This window comes from Hemiscyllium ocellatum, chromosome 9 (assembly GCF_020745735.1).
Source record: "Hemiscyllium ocellatum isolate sHemOce1 chromosome 9, sHemOce1.pat.X.cur, whole genome shotgun sequence".
Classification (NCBI taxonomy): domain Eukaryota; kingdom Metazoa; phylum Chordata; class Chondrichthyes; order Orectolobiformes; family Hemiscylliidae; genus Hemiscyllium; species Hemiscyllium ocellatum.
In genome coordinates, this window is record NC_083409.1 from 22,257,044 (window position 1) to 22,270,851 (window position 13,808).

At 47.6% G+C, this 13,808-nt stretch overlaps 1 protein-coding gene across 1 annotated transcript in view; it reads left to right on the forward strand.

Annotated features, from left to right (window-relative positions):
- The window catches only part of LOC132818635 (probable voltage-dependent R-type calcium channel subunit alpha-1E), a 270,545-nt gene that overhangs the window by 1,651 nt on the left and 255,086 nt on the right, over positions 1–13,808 (forward strand). The gene's annotated exons all lie outside the window — the stretch shown is intronic.

The window sequence follows — 13,808 nt, forward strand, 5'->3', positions numbered from 1 at the left end:
ATTATCAGTAAATTTGGATACATTTCATTCTGCTCCCTCCTCTAAGCCATTCATGTAGCTGGTAAATAATTGAGGCTGGAGGACTGATCCTTGTGGCACTCCACTAGTTACATCTTTCCAATCTGAAGAAAACCCATTAGTTCCGACTCTGCCTTCTATATGTCCCCCATTCTCAATCAATGGCCTAGTAATATTATTGTTTGGACCTGCCAATCCTGAGACCCAGGTAATGTTCTGGGAACCAAGGTTCAAATCCCACCATGGCCGACGGCAGAATTTGAGTCAAATTAAAAGCCTGTATGAGTGTAATGATAACCATGAAGCCATCCCCAATTGTCAGGAGAAGTCCATCTGGTTTACTAATGTCCTTTTAAGGAAGAAAACTATTGTCCTTAACTGGTTTGGATGACCTTGTGATTCCAGACCACTAAACAACACGGTTGACTCTTAAATGCCTTTTGGACTGACAATGAATGCTGGCCTAACTAGCAATGCCCTCATCTCCTGAACGAAAAAAATATAATCCATGCGACACGAAGCTGGGTGGCGGGGTAATCTGTGATGAAGCTGGGTGACAGGGTAATCTGTGATGAAGCTGGGTGACAGGGTAATCTGTGATGAAGCTGGGAGGCAGGGTAATCTGTGGTGAAGCTGGGTGACAGGGTAATCTGTGGTGAAGCTGGGAGGCAGGGTAATCTGTGATGAAGCTGGGTGGCGGGGTAATCTGTGATGAAGCTGGGTGACAGGGTAATCTGTGATGAAGCTGGGAGGCAGGGTAATCTGTGATGAAGCTGGGAGGCAGGGTAATCTGTGATGAAGCTGGGTGACAGGGTAATCTGTGATGAAGCTGGGAGGCAGGGTAATCTGTGATGAAGCTGGGAGGCAGGGTAATCTGTGATGAAGCTGGGTGACAGGGTAATCTGTGATGAAGCTGGGAGGCAGGGTAATCTGTGATGAAGCTGGGTGGCAGGGTAATCTGTGATGAAGCTGGGAGGCAGGGTAATCTGTGATGAAGCTGGGAGGCAGGGTAATCTGTGATGAAGCTGGGTGACAGGGTAATCTGTGATGAAGCTGGGAGGCAGGGTAATCTGTGATGAAGCTGGGAGGCAGGGTAATCTGTGACGAAGCTGGGTGACAGGGTAATCTGTGACGAAGCTGGGAGGCAGGGTAATCTGTGGTGAAGCTGGGAGGCAGGGTAATCTGTGGTGAAGCTGGGAGGCAGGGTAATCTGTGATGAAGCTGGGTGACAGGGTAATCTGTGATGAAGCTGGGAGGCAGGGTAATCTCTGATGAAGCTGGGAGGCAGGGTAATCTGTGATGAAGCTGGGAGGCAGGGTAATCTGTGATGAAGCTGGGAGGCGGGGTAATCTGTGATGAAGCCGGGTGGCAGGGTAATCTGTGATGAAGCTGGGAGGCAGGGTAATCTGCGACGGAGCTGGGTGACAGGGTAATCTGTGATGAAGCTGGGTGGCAGGGTAATCTGTGATGAAGCTGGGTGGCAGGGTAATCTGTGATGAAGCTGGGAGGCAGGGTAATCTGTGATGAAGCTGGGTGACAGGGTAATCTGTGATGAAGCTGGGAGGCAGGGTAATCTGTGATGAAGCTGGGTGACAGGGTAATCTGTGATGAAGCTGGGAGGCAGGGTAATCTGTGATGAAGCTGGGAGGCAGGGTAATCTGTGATGAAGCTGGGTGACAGGGTAATCTGTGATGAAGCTGGGAGGCAGGGTAATCTGTGATGAAGCTGGGAGGCAGGGTAATCTGTGATGAAGCTGGGTGACAGGGTAATCTGTGATGAAGCTGGGAGGCAGGGTAATCTGTGATGAAGCTGGGAGGCAGGGTAATCTGTGATGAAGCTGGGAGGCAGGGTAATCTGTGATGAAGCTGGGAGGCAGGGTAATCTGTGATGAAGCTGGGTGACAGGGTAATCTGTGACGAAGCTGGGAGGCAGGGTAATCTGTGACGAAGCTGGGTGACAGGGTAATCTGTGACGAAGCTGGGAGGCAGGGTAATCTGTGATGAAGCTGGGTGACAGGGTAATCTGTGATGAAGCTGGGTGACAGGGTAATCTGTGATGAAGCTGGGTGGCAGGGTAATCTGTGATGAAGCTGGGAGGCAGGGTAATCTGTGATGAAGCTGGGTGACAGGGTAATCTGTGATGAAGCTGGGTGGCAGGGTAATCTGTGATGAAGCTGGGAGGCAGGGTAATCTATGATGAAGCTGGGTGACAGGGTAATCTGTGATGAAGCTGGGAGGCAGGGTAATCTGTGATGAAGCTGGGAGGCGGGGTAATCTGTGATGAAGCCGGGAGGCAGGGTAATCTGTGACGAAGCTGGGTGACAGGGTAATCTGTGACGAAGCTGGGAGGCAGGGTAATCTGTGGTGAAGCTGGGAGGCAGGGTAATCTGTGGTGAAGCTGGGAGGCAGGGTAATCTGTGATGAAGCTGGGTGACAGGGTAATCTGTGATGAAGCTGGGTGACAGGGTAATCTATGATGAAGCTGGGAGGCAGGGTAATCTGTGATGAAGCTGGGAGGCAGGGTAATCTGTGATGAAGCTGGGTGACAGGGTAATCTGTGATGAAGCTGGGAGGCAGGGTAATCTGTGACGAAGCTGGGTGACAGGGTAATCTGTGACGAAGCTGGGAGGCAGGGTAATCTGTGGTGAAGCTGGGAGGCAGGGTAATCTGTGGTGAAGCTGGGAGGCAGGGTAATCTGTGATGAAGCTGGGTGACAGGGTAATCTGTGATGAAGCTGGGAGGCAGGGTAATCTCTGATGAAGCTGGGAGGCAGGGTAATCTGTGATGAAGCTGGGAGGCAGGGTAATCTGTGATGAAGCTGGGAGGCAGGGTAATCTGTGATGAAGCTGGGAGGCGGGGTAATCTGTGATGAAGCCGGGTGGCAGGGTAATCTGTGATGAAGCTGGGAGGCAGGGTAATCTGCGACGGAGCTGGGTGACAGGGTAATCTGTGATGAAGCTGGGTGGCAGGGTAATCTGTGATGAAGCTGGGTGGCAGGGTAATCTGTGATGAAGCTGGGAGGCAGGGTAATCTGTGATGAAGCTGGGTGACAGGGTAATCTGTGATGAAGCTGGGAGGCAGGGTAATCTGTGATGAAGCTGGGTGACAGGGTAATCTGTGATGAAGCTGGGAGGCAGGGTAATCTGTGATGAAGCTGGGAGGCAGGGTAATCTGTGATGAAGCTGGGTGACAGGGTAATCTGTGATGAAGCTGGGAGGCAGGGTAATCTGTGATGAAGCTGGGAGGCAGGGTAATCTGTGATGAAGCTGGGTGACAGGGTAATCTGTGATGAAGCTGGGAGGCAGGGTAATCTGTGATGAAGCTGGGTGGCAGGGTAATCTGTGATGAAGCTGGGAGGCAGGGTAATCTGTGATGAAGCTGGGAGGCAGGGTAATCTGTGATGAAGCTGGGTGACAGGGTAATCTGTGACGAAGCTGGGAGGCAGGGTAATCTGTGACGAAGCTGGGTGACAGGGTAATCTGTGACGAAGCTGGGAGGCAGGGTAATCTGTGATGAAGCTGGGTGACAGGGTAATCTGTGATGAAGCTGGGTGACAGGGTAATCTGTGATGAAGCTGGGTGGCAGGGTAATCTGTGATGAAGCTGGGAGGCAGGGTAATCTGTGATGAAGCTGGGTGACAGGGTAATCTGTGATGAAGCTGGGAGGCAGGGTAATCTGTGATGAAGCTGGGAGGCAGGGTAATCTATGATGAAGCTGGGTGACAGGGTAATCTGTGATGAAGCTGGGAGGCAGGGTAATCTATGATGAAGCTGGGTGACAGGGTAATCTGTGATGAAGCTGGGAGGCAGGGTAATCTGTGATGAAGCTGGGAGGCAGGGTAATCTATGATGAAGCTGGGTGACAGGGTAATCTGTGATGAAGCTGGGAGGCAGGGTAATCTGTGACGAAGCTGGGTGACAGGGTAATCTGTGACGAAGCTGGGAGGCAGGGTAATCTGTGACGAAGCTGGGTGACAGGGTAATCTGTGACGAAGCTGGGAGGCAGGGTAATCTGTGATGAAGCTGGGTGACAGGGTAATCTGTGATGAAGCTGGGTGACAGGGTAATCTGTGATGAAGCTGGGAGGCAGGGTAATCTGTGATGAAGATGCTGCAGACCTTGTGAAATTGTCTGCGACAGAAAGCAGTTGACACTGAAATATTGAATGTTTTCAAAAGGAGCTAGATTTGGTTCTTAGGGCTACAGGGATCAAAGAGTCTGGGGATAAGGTAGGAGGCGGACACTGAGTTGGATGATCAACCATGAATGACAGAGTAGACTTGAAGGGCCAAATGGCCTAATTCCTGCCCCTATTTTTGATGTTTCTAAGTTGGATGAGTGGGAAAATGTAGTGCAGATGAACCAAATCTGAATAATTGTGAGTTTGCGAAAACGGGAAGGCAAATTATTATATGAATGATTATAGTGTGGGAAAAGGGAGAGGTGCTTAAGTGACCTGGGTGTCCTTGTATACCACTCGCTGAAAGTAAGCATACAGGTGAATGGTGAAAAAGGTAAATGGTATGTTGGCCTTCATACTGAGAGGATTTGAGGACAGGAGCAATGATGTCTCGCTGAAACTGTATAGGGTCTTGGTGAGACCACACCTGGAAGACTGCAGTTTTGGCCACCTTATCAGAGGAAGGATATTCTCCTTATGGAGGGAGGGCAACAACGATTCATCAGATTGGCTCCTGCTGTCCCAGGAATCACGGTGTGAAGAGAGACTGGATAGATCTGGATAATACTCACCAGAGTTTAGAAGAGTTGGGGAAATCACATTGAAACCTCGAAAATTCCAACAGGAATAGGCAGAGTAAATGCTGGAAATGTGTTCTTGGTGACTGGGGAGTCCAGAACCAGGGGGGTAACAGATTAATGGCACAGGGTCAGCCTCTTGGACCAAATGTGCTGATAACTGTGTCCCACTGTTCCACAAGCCAGTCCAAAATCTGTAAAATCCCAATATACAAGCTGACCCATTTCCCTGCCTTACTACTATTCAGTACAAAAACAGTTACCGCAATGTTTCATTAGTAACAGAAAATAATTCTGGTTACTGTCACACAGTTATCTCAAACAAATGGCAAAGTAGAGAACTGATTGCTTTTGTATTATTATGCTGTTTAAACTATACCCCTTTAAAAATCCTAAATGTACACACATATAAAAAAAGCAGATATTATGAGGTGAAAGGTAAAATAAAGAAATGAGAAGGTAACTCAAACTCTGAAGTTCCAAAGTCCAGACCCTGGTGATGGGATAAGTTGCCTCACACAGTTCCTTTTGATTTTTGTTTCACACAGATGACACTATGTTTTCTATAAAATGAAGGCTGTTGGTCAGTTGGTTAGACCTAGGCCTCTTATGGTCAGAATCCTTCCTATTAAGCATTCCTCATTTTCCTGTATTTTCCCAACACAGGACAGGGAAAGGGAGATGGTTGGATTAGATTAGATTCCCTATGGTGTGGAAACGGGCCCTTCAGCCCAAACCGACCCTCCAAAGAGTAACCCACTTTCCTCTGACTAATGTACCTAACACTATGGGCAATTTAGCATGGCCAATTCACCTGACCTGTACGTCTTTGGACTGTGGGAGGAAACCCACACAGACAGTCACCTGAGGCTGGAATTAAACTGGGACCCTGGTGCTGTGAGGCAGCCGTGCTAACCACTGCACCACTATGCGCTTTCATTATGTAGGCTTTGGCTGTTTCTATTGTTCTTGCACTTATACCTTTGGTTGAGTTACAGTTTGTCACAAATTAGAATGGTGCTGGAAAAGCACAGCAGGTCAGGCAGCATCCAAGCAGCAGGAAAATCGACATTTCAGGCAAAAGCCCTTGGTCAGGCAGAAATGTTGATTTTCCTGCTCCTTGGAAGCCTCTCAAATTGTGGCTATCACTGCTTATTTAAAAAAAGTCACATTATACTTTAGAATTGGGTTGGGATATCTGGTCAGCATGGATGGGTTGGACCAAAGGGTCTGCTTCCATGCTGTACATTTCTATGATTCTATGAAGCGCTGGCTATTCAAGTTGCAAAATGCTTCTGGTATTTCTGTTATAGCAGTCCAACTTCCATTTCAGTTTATTGTTCCAAAAAATGAGAAGTGTCTCTTACTGTTTTAGCAACACTTGTGCAGGATTAGCATTGGCCAGGAATCCCCTGACTCTTGGTGCAGGAGACACTTGTGCATCTGTTACATCCAAGTGCGTTTGCAGACAGGGATCATTGTCACATCTAAAAGACAGCACTTCTGACTGTGCAGATATGCCGACCGTGCATGGCATTACCTTGGCACAGACTTTCTGACCACGCTCCCTTGGTGCTGACCTTCTGACTGCGCTCCCTCAGCGCTGACTCTCCGACTGTGTGTGGCACACCCCTAGCACTGACTGTCCAAATGTGCGCGACGGTCACTTGGCGCTGCACTGGGAGTATCAGCCTGGATTATGTTCTCAGGCCTGAGATGGGACTGGAACTCATGAATATGACCCAAAGGTGAGGATATACCCTTGAATCTACAAATGAAATGAAACCTGTAAATGATTGCTTAGTATGCCGTGAGCTTCCAACTTAGGGCTCCAAGTCTCTGTGAAGTTGGAATAGACAGGAAACTTCAAACAGCCCCTTCCTAAAGGCTTGATAGCAAAGGCTTCTCTTGCCTGACAGTGGCAGTGAGGTGCCAGGTGAGGTTGGCATCTCACTGGTGCCACTGTTTCCTGGAGCTCTGAGCAGAGGCTATGATATCCTTCATGAACTATGAACTCTTTGGCTTTGAGCTAGGGCCTCAGCATGTGTCTGCACACGCTTTCAACCCTGAGATTTCAAACACCACCGCATAATCAGCGTATTGAAGAATTTCAAAGCCCCAGTGCCAATCAGCTGAGAGGCTGCAAGCCAGACTCATTTTACCGTCATGTGCAATTATCCTAAATTAGCTTTCAATATAGAGCAGGATTCTCCGAACCAGCAGCCACCAGATAGCTGATTAGGCTGTGTACAACAGCTTACTGAGTACAGGGAATAAATCTCCGTTCCAATTAACATCACAGTGCCAGTGATAACGGGAGCAGCTCTTGCCAGCAGCTGGCTCTGTCAGACCAGAGGATAATCTGCACCAGTGGCTGACTGGATTCAGAGAGGCCTCCACTGAGAAAAGCCGGCCTCGCGCCCAGTTCTGACCAGGCAGTAGAAAACCACAATGCGACTGGGTTTCAACCCATCCTGCTCCAGATTTCTCACTCTGTGGCAATCACCATGTTCCCAAGGTTAATTTAGGCAAGGATTCTAGGTCTGGTATCAAGAGTAGTTCAACATCAGACTTGCAGGACAGGGACAGCATGGGGTTAGATGCAGAGTAAACCTCCCTCTGCATTGTCCCCAGCAAATAATCCCAGGACAGGGACAGCACAGGAGTTTTATTCTAGATCTAACCCCTCCGCACTGTCCTGTCACAATGACCTCATGTATGACAGAAAGCCACACAGACACTCACTTGAATTGTTGATGGGTTGAGTGTGTTTCTCTACTATATGTTTTTTTTGTCTCTGTCCTGATCCTTATCACTCTGTCTGTTTCAGTCAGCGTTTTGCTCCTCTCTGTGTCTTCATCCTTCTCCTTTTTCCTTCATTGTCTTCCTCTCTTATTTTGTATTGTTTGTGAGGCATGACCTGCTGCGCTTCACTCTGTCTCACTTTCTCTCTGTCTGAATTAGTTTCTCTGAGACAGCACTGTCCACAAGACCATTAGCGATAGCTGACTGATAGGCCATTCAGTCAGATTTGCACCTCCTTGTTCCCAAAGGGCTGGGGCTCTCCCATTAAGTTGTTCATCTGCTGGCAATTGGGAGGGGGCAGAGTAAATACTGCTGTGAATTATATCACTCCGATCCACATAACCATTTTAGGGGATATCATGACCCCAACAACCATCACCATGACAGATATCATTACCCCAACGAGGAGAAAGTGAGGTCTGCAGATGCTGGAGATCAGAGCTGAAAATGTGTTGCTGGAAAAGCGCAGCAGGTCAGGCAGCATCCAAGGAACAGGATATTCGACGTTTCGGGCATTCCTGACAAATTTCCTGTTCCTTAGATGCTGTCTGACCTGCAGCGCTTTTCCAACGACACATTTTCAGATCATTACCCCAACACCCATCACCATGACAGATATCACTACCTCAACACCTGTCACTGGGGGATATCATTACCCCAACACTCACTATTATGACAGGTATCATTACTCCAACTCACATCACTGAGACAGATACCATTACCCCAACACCCATCACTGTGACAGATATCATTACCCTATCACCCATCACCAATACAGATATCATTATGCCAACACCTGTCACTGGGGGATATTATTACCCCAACACCCATCACCGTGACAGATATCACTACCCCAACACCCATCACCGTGACAAATATCATTACCCCAACACCTGTCACTAGGGAATATCATTACCCCAGCATCCAACACTGTGACAGGTATAGTTACCCCAACACACATCACTGTGACAGATGTCATTACCCCAACACCCATCATCCTGACAGATATCATTACCCCAACACTTGTCATTGGGGCATATCATTACCCCAACACGCATCACTATGACAGGTATCATTTCCCCAAACCTGTCACTGGGGGAGATTATTACTCCAATACCCATCACAGAGACAGATATCATTACCCTATCACCCATCACCAATACAGATATCATTACGCCAACACCTGTCACTGGGGGATATTATTACCCCAACACCCATCACCGTGACAGATATCATTACCCCAACACCTGTCACTAGGGAATATCATTACCCCAGCATCCAACACTGTGGCAGGTATCATTACCCCAACACCCATCACTGTGAGAGATATCATTACCAAAGCACCCATCACTGTGAGTGACAAATATCATTACCCCAACACCCATCACCGTGACAGATATCATTACCCCAACACATGTCACTAGGGAATATGATTACCCCAGCATCCAACACTGTGACAGGTATAGTTACCCCAACACCCATCATCCTGACAGATATCATTACCCCAACACCTGTTGTTGGGACATGTCTTTACCCCAACACCCATCACTGTGACAGATATCATTACTCCAACACCTGTCATTGGGTATGTCATTACCCCAACACTCATCATCAGGACAGGTATCATTACCCCAACTCACATCACTGTGACAGGTATCATTCCCCCAACACCCATAACCGTGGGAGTTATCATTATACAAGCATCCAATACCGTGACATGTATCATTACCCCAACACCCATCACTGTGACAGATATCATTACCCCAACACCTGTCACTGGGCAATATCATTACCCCCAACACACATCACCAAGACAGGTATCATTATCCCAATACCCATTACCATGACAGGTCGATTCTCCTGTTTCTTTGATGCTGCCTGACCTGCAGCCCTTTTCCAGCAACACATTTTTAAGGTCATCATTACCCCAACACCCCTTACTGGGACAGGTATCATCCCAACACCCATCACCATGACGGGTATCATTACCCCAACACCTGTCACTGGGGGATATCATTTCCCCAACACCCATCACCATGAGAGATATCATTACCAAAGCACCCATCACTGTGAGTGACACATATCATTATCCCAACACCTGTCACTGGAGGATATCATTACTCCAATACCCATCACCAAGACATATCATTAACCCAACACCCATCACCATGACAGATATCATTACCCCAATACCTGTCACTGGGGAATATCATTACCCCAACACCCATCACCGTGACAGATATCATTACCCCAACACCCACCACTGTGAGTGATATCATTACCCCAAAACCCATCACCGTGACAGATGTCGTTATCGCAACACCTGTCACTGGTGGATATCATGACCCAACACCCATCATCATGACAGGTATCATTACCACAACACCCATCACTGTGAGAGATATCATTACACTAGGATCCAACATTGTGACAGGTATCATTACACCAACACCCATCACTGCGAGAGATATCATTACCAAAGCACCCATCACCGTGAGTGACAAATATCATTATCCCAACACCTGCACTGGAGGATATCATTACTCCAATACCCATCACCGAGACAGATATCATTAACCCAACACCCATCACTGTGACAGATATTACTACCCCAATACCTGTCACTGGGGAATATCATTACCCCAACACCCATCACCGTGACAGGTATCATAACCCCAACACCCATCACTGTGAGCGATATCATTACCAAATATCGTTACCCCAACACCTGTCACTGGTGGATATCATGACCCAACACCCATCATCATGACAGGTATCATTACCCCAACACCCATCACAGTGAGAGATATCATTACCCTAGAATCCAACATTGTGACAGGTATCATTACCACAACACCCATCACTGCGAGAAATATCATTACCAAAGCATCCATCACCGTGAGAAACAAATATCAATATCCCAACACCTGTCACTGGAGGATATCATTACTCCAACACCCATCACCGAGACAGATATCATTACCCCAACTCCTGTTGCTGGGACATATCATTACCCCAACAAACATCACGGTGACATATTATTACCCCAACACCTGTCACTGGGGATATCATTTCCCAAACACCCATCATCATCCCAGGCATCATTATCCCAACTCACATCACCGTGACAGGTATCATACCGCAACACCTATCACCATGTCAGATTTCATTACTCCAACACTCATCACTGTGACAGATATCATTATCTCATCACCTATCTCTGTGACAGGCATCATTACCCCAACACCTATCACTGGGGGTGATCATTACCCCAACACCCATCAGTGTAACAGATATCATTGCCCAACACCCATCACCGTGACACATATCATTACCCCAACACCTGTCACTGGGGAATATCATTACCACAACTCCTGTCACTAGGGGGTGATTAGATTAGATTAGATAACTTACAGTGTGGAAACAGGCCCTTCGGCCCAACAAGTCCATACCGACCCGCCGAAGCGCAACCCACCCATACCCCTACATATACCCCTTACCTAACACTACGGGCAATTTAGCATGGCCAATTCACCTGACCCGCACATCTTTGGACTGTGGGAGGAAACCGGAGCACCCGGAGGAAACCCACGCAGACACGGGGAGAATGTGCAAACTCCACACAGTCAGTCGCCTGAGGCGGGAATTGAACCCAGGTCCCTGGCGCTGTGAGGCAGCAGTGCTAACCACTGTGCCACCGTGCTGCCCTGTATGCCACCGTGCTGCCCTGTATGCCACCGTGCTGTCACTAGGGGTATCATTACACCAAAACACATCATCATGACAGGTATCAATACCCCAACTCACATCATTTAGACAGATACCATTACCCCAACACCCATCACTGTGACAGATATCATTACCCCAACACCCATCAGTGTAACAGATATCATTACCCCAACACCCATCAGTGTAACAGATATCATTACCCCAACATCCATCACCGTGACAGATATCATTACCCCAACACCTGTCACTGGGACATATCATTACCCCAACATCCATCACCGTGACTGATATCATTACCCCAAAACCGGTCACTGGGGGATATCATTACCACAACACCTGTCACTGGGGTTATCATTACCCCAAAACACATCATCATGACAGGTATCAATACCCCAACTCACATCATTTAGACAGATACCATTACCCCAACACCCATCACTGTGACAGATATCATTACCCCAACACCCATCACCGTGACAGGTATCGTTACCCCAACACCCATCATCTTGACATATATCATTAACCCAACTCCAGTTGCTGGGACATGTCATTACTGAAAATGTGTTGCTGGTTAAAGCACAGCAGGTTAGGCAGCATCCAAGGAACAGGAAATTCGACGTCATGGGCTCTGGCCCAAAACGTCGAATTTCCTGTTCCTTAGATGCTGCTTTACCTGCTGTGCTTTAACCAGCAACACATTTCCAGCTGTGATCTCCAGCATCTGCAGACCTCACTTTTTACTGGGACATGTCATTACCCCAATACCCATCACCGTGACAGATATCATTACTCCAATACCTATCATTGGGTATATCATTACCCCAACACTGTGACAGATGTCGTTACCCCAACACCTGTCACTAGGGAATATCATTACCCCAGCATCCAACACCATGACAGGTATCCTTACCCCAACACCCATCATCTTGACAGATATCATTACCCCAACACCTGTCACTAGGGAATATGATTACCCCAGCATCCAACACCATGACAGGTATCGTTACTCCAACACCCATCATCCTGACAGATATCATTACTCCAATAGCTGTCATTGGGTATATCATTACCCCAACACTGTGACAGATATCATTACCCCAACACCCATCACCGTGACAGATATCATTACCCCAACACCCATCACTGTGACAGACATCATTACCCCAACACATGTCACTGGGGAATATTATTTCCCCAGCATCCAACACCGTGACAGGTAACGTTACCCCAACACCCATCACCGTAACAAATATCGTTACCCCAACACCTGTCACTAGGGGATATCATTATCCCAACACCCATCACCGTGACAGATATCATTACCTCAACACTCATCACCATGACAGATATCGTTACCCCAACACCTGTCACTAGGGAATATCATTACCCTAGCATCCAACACCATGACAGGTATCGTTACTCCAACACCCATCATCCTGACAGATATCATTACCCCAATACCCATCACCGTGACAGACATCATTATCCCAACACATGTCACTTGGGAATATCATTTCCCCAGCATCCAACACCGTGACAGGTATCGTTACCCCAACACCCATCACCGTAACAGATATCGTTACCCCAACACCTGTCACTGGGGGATATCATTATCCCAACACCCATCAGCATGACAGGTATCATTACCCCAACACCTGTCACTGGGGGATATCATTACCCCAACACCTATCATCATGACAGGTATCATTACCCCAACTCATATCACCGTTACAGGTATCATTACTCCAACACTCATCACCGTGGGAGTTATCATTATCCCAGCATCCAACACCGTGACAGGTATCATTACCCCAACAGCCATCATCGTGTTAGATATCATTACTCCAACCCACATCACTGTGACAGCTGTCACTATCTCAACACCTATCGCTGTGACAGATATCATTACCACAACATCTGTCACTGGGGGATATCATTACCCCAATACCCATCACCTTGACTGATGTAATTTCTCCAACATCCATCTCCGTGACAGGTATCATTTCCCCAACACCCATTAGCGTGACAGATGTCAGTATCTCGACATGTGACAGGTTTCATTTCCCCAATACCTGTCAATAGGGGATATCATTAACCCAACACCCATCACCATGACAGGTATCATTATCCCAACACACATCACCATGACAGGTATCATTATCCCAACACCCATCACCATGACAGGTATCATTATCCCAACACCCATCACAATGGCAGGTATCACTACCTCAACACCCGTCACTGTGAGAGATATCATTACCCTAGGTTCCAACATTGTGACAGGTATCTTTACCCCACACCCATCACCGTGAGAGATATCGTTACCAAAGCACCCATCACTGTGAGTGACAAATATCATTATCCCAACACCTGTCACTGGAGGATATCATTACTCCAACACCCATCACGGAGACAGATATGATTAACCCAACACCCATCACTGTAACAGATATCGTTATACAACACCTGTCACTGGGGCATATCATTACCCCAACATCCA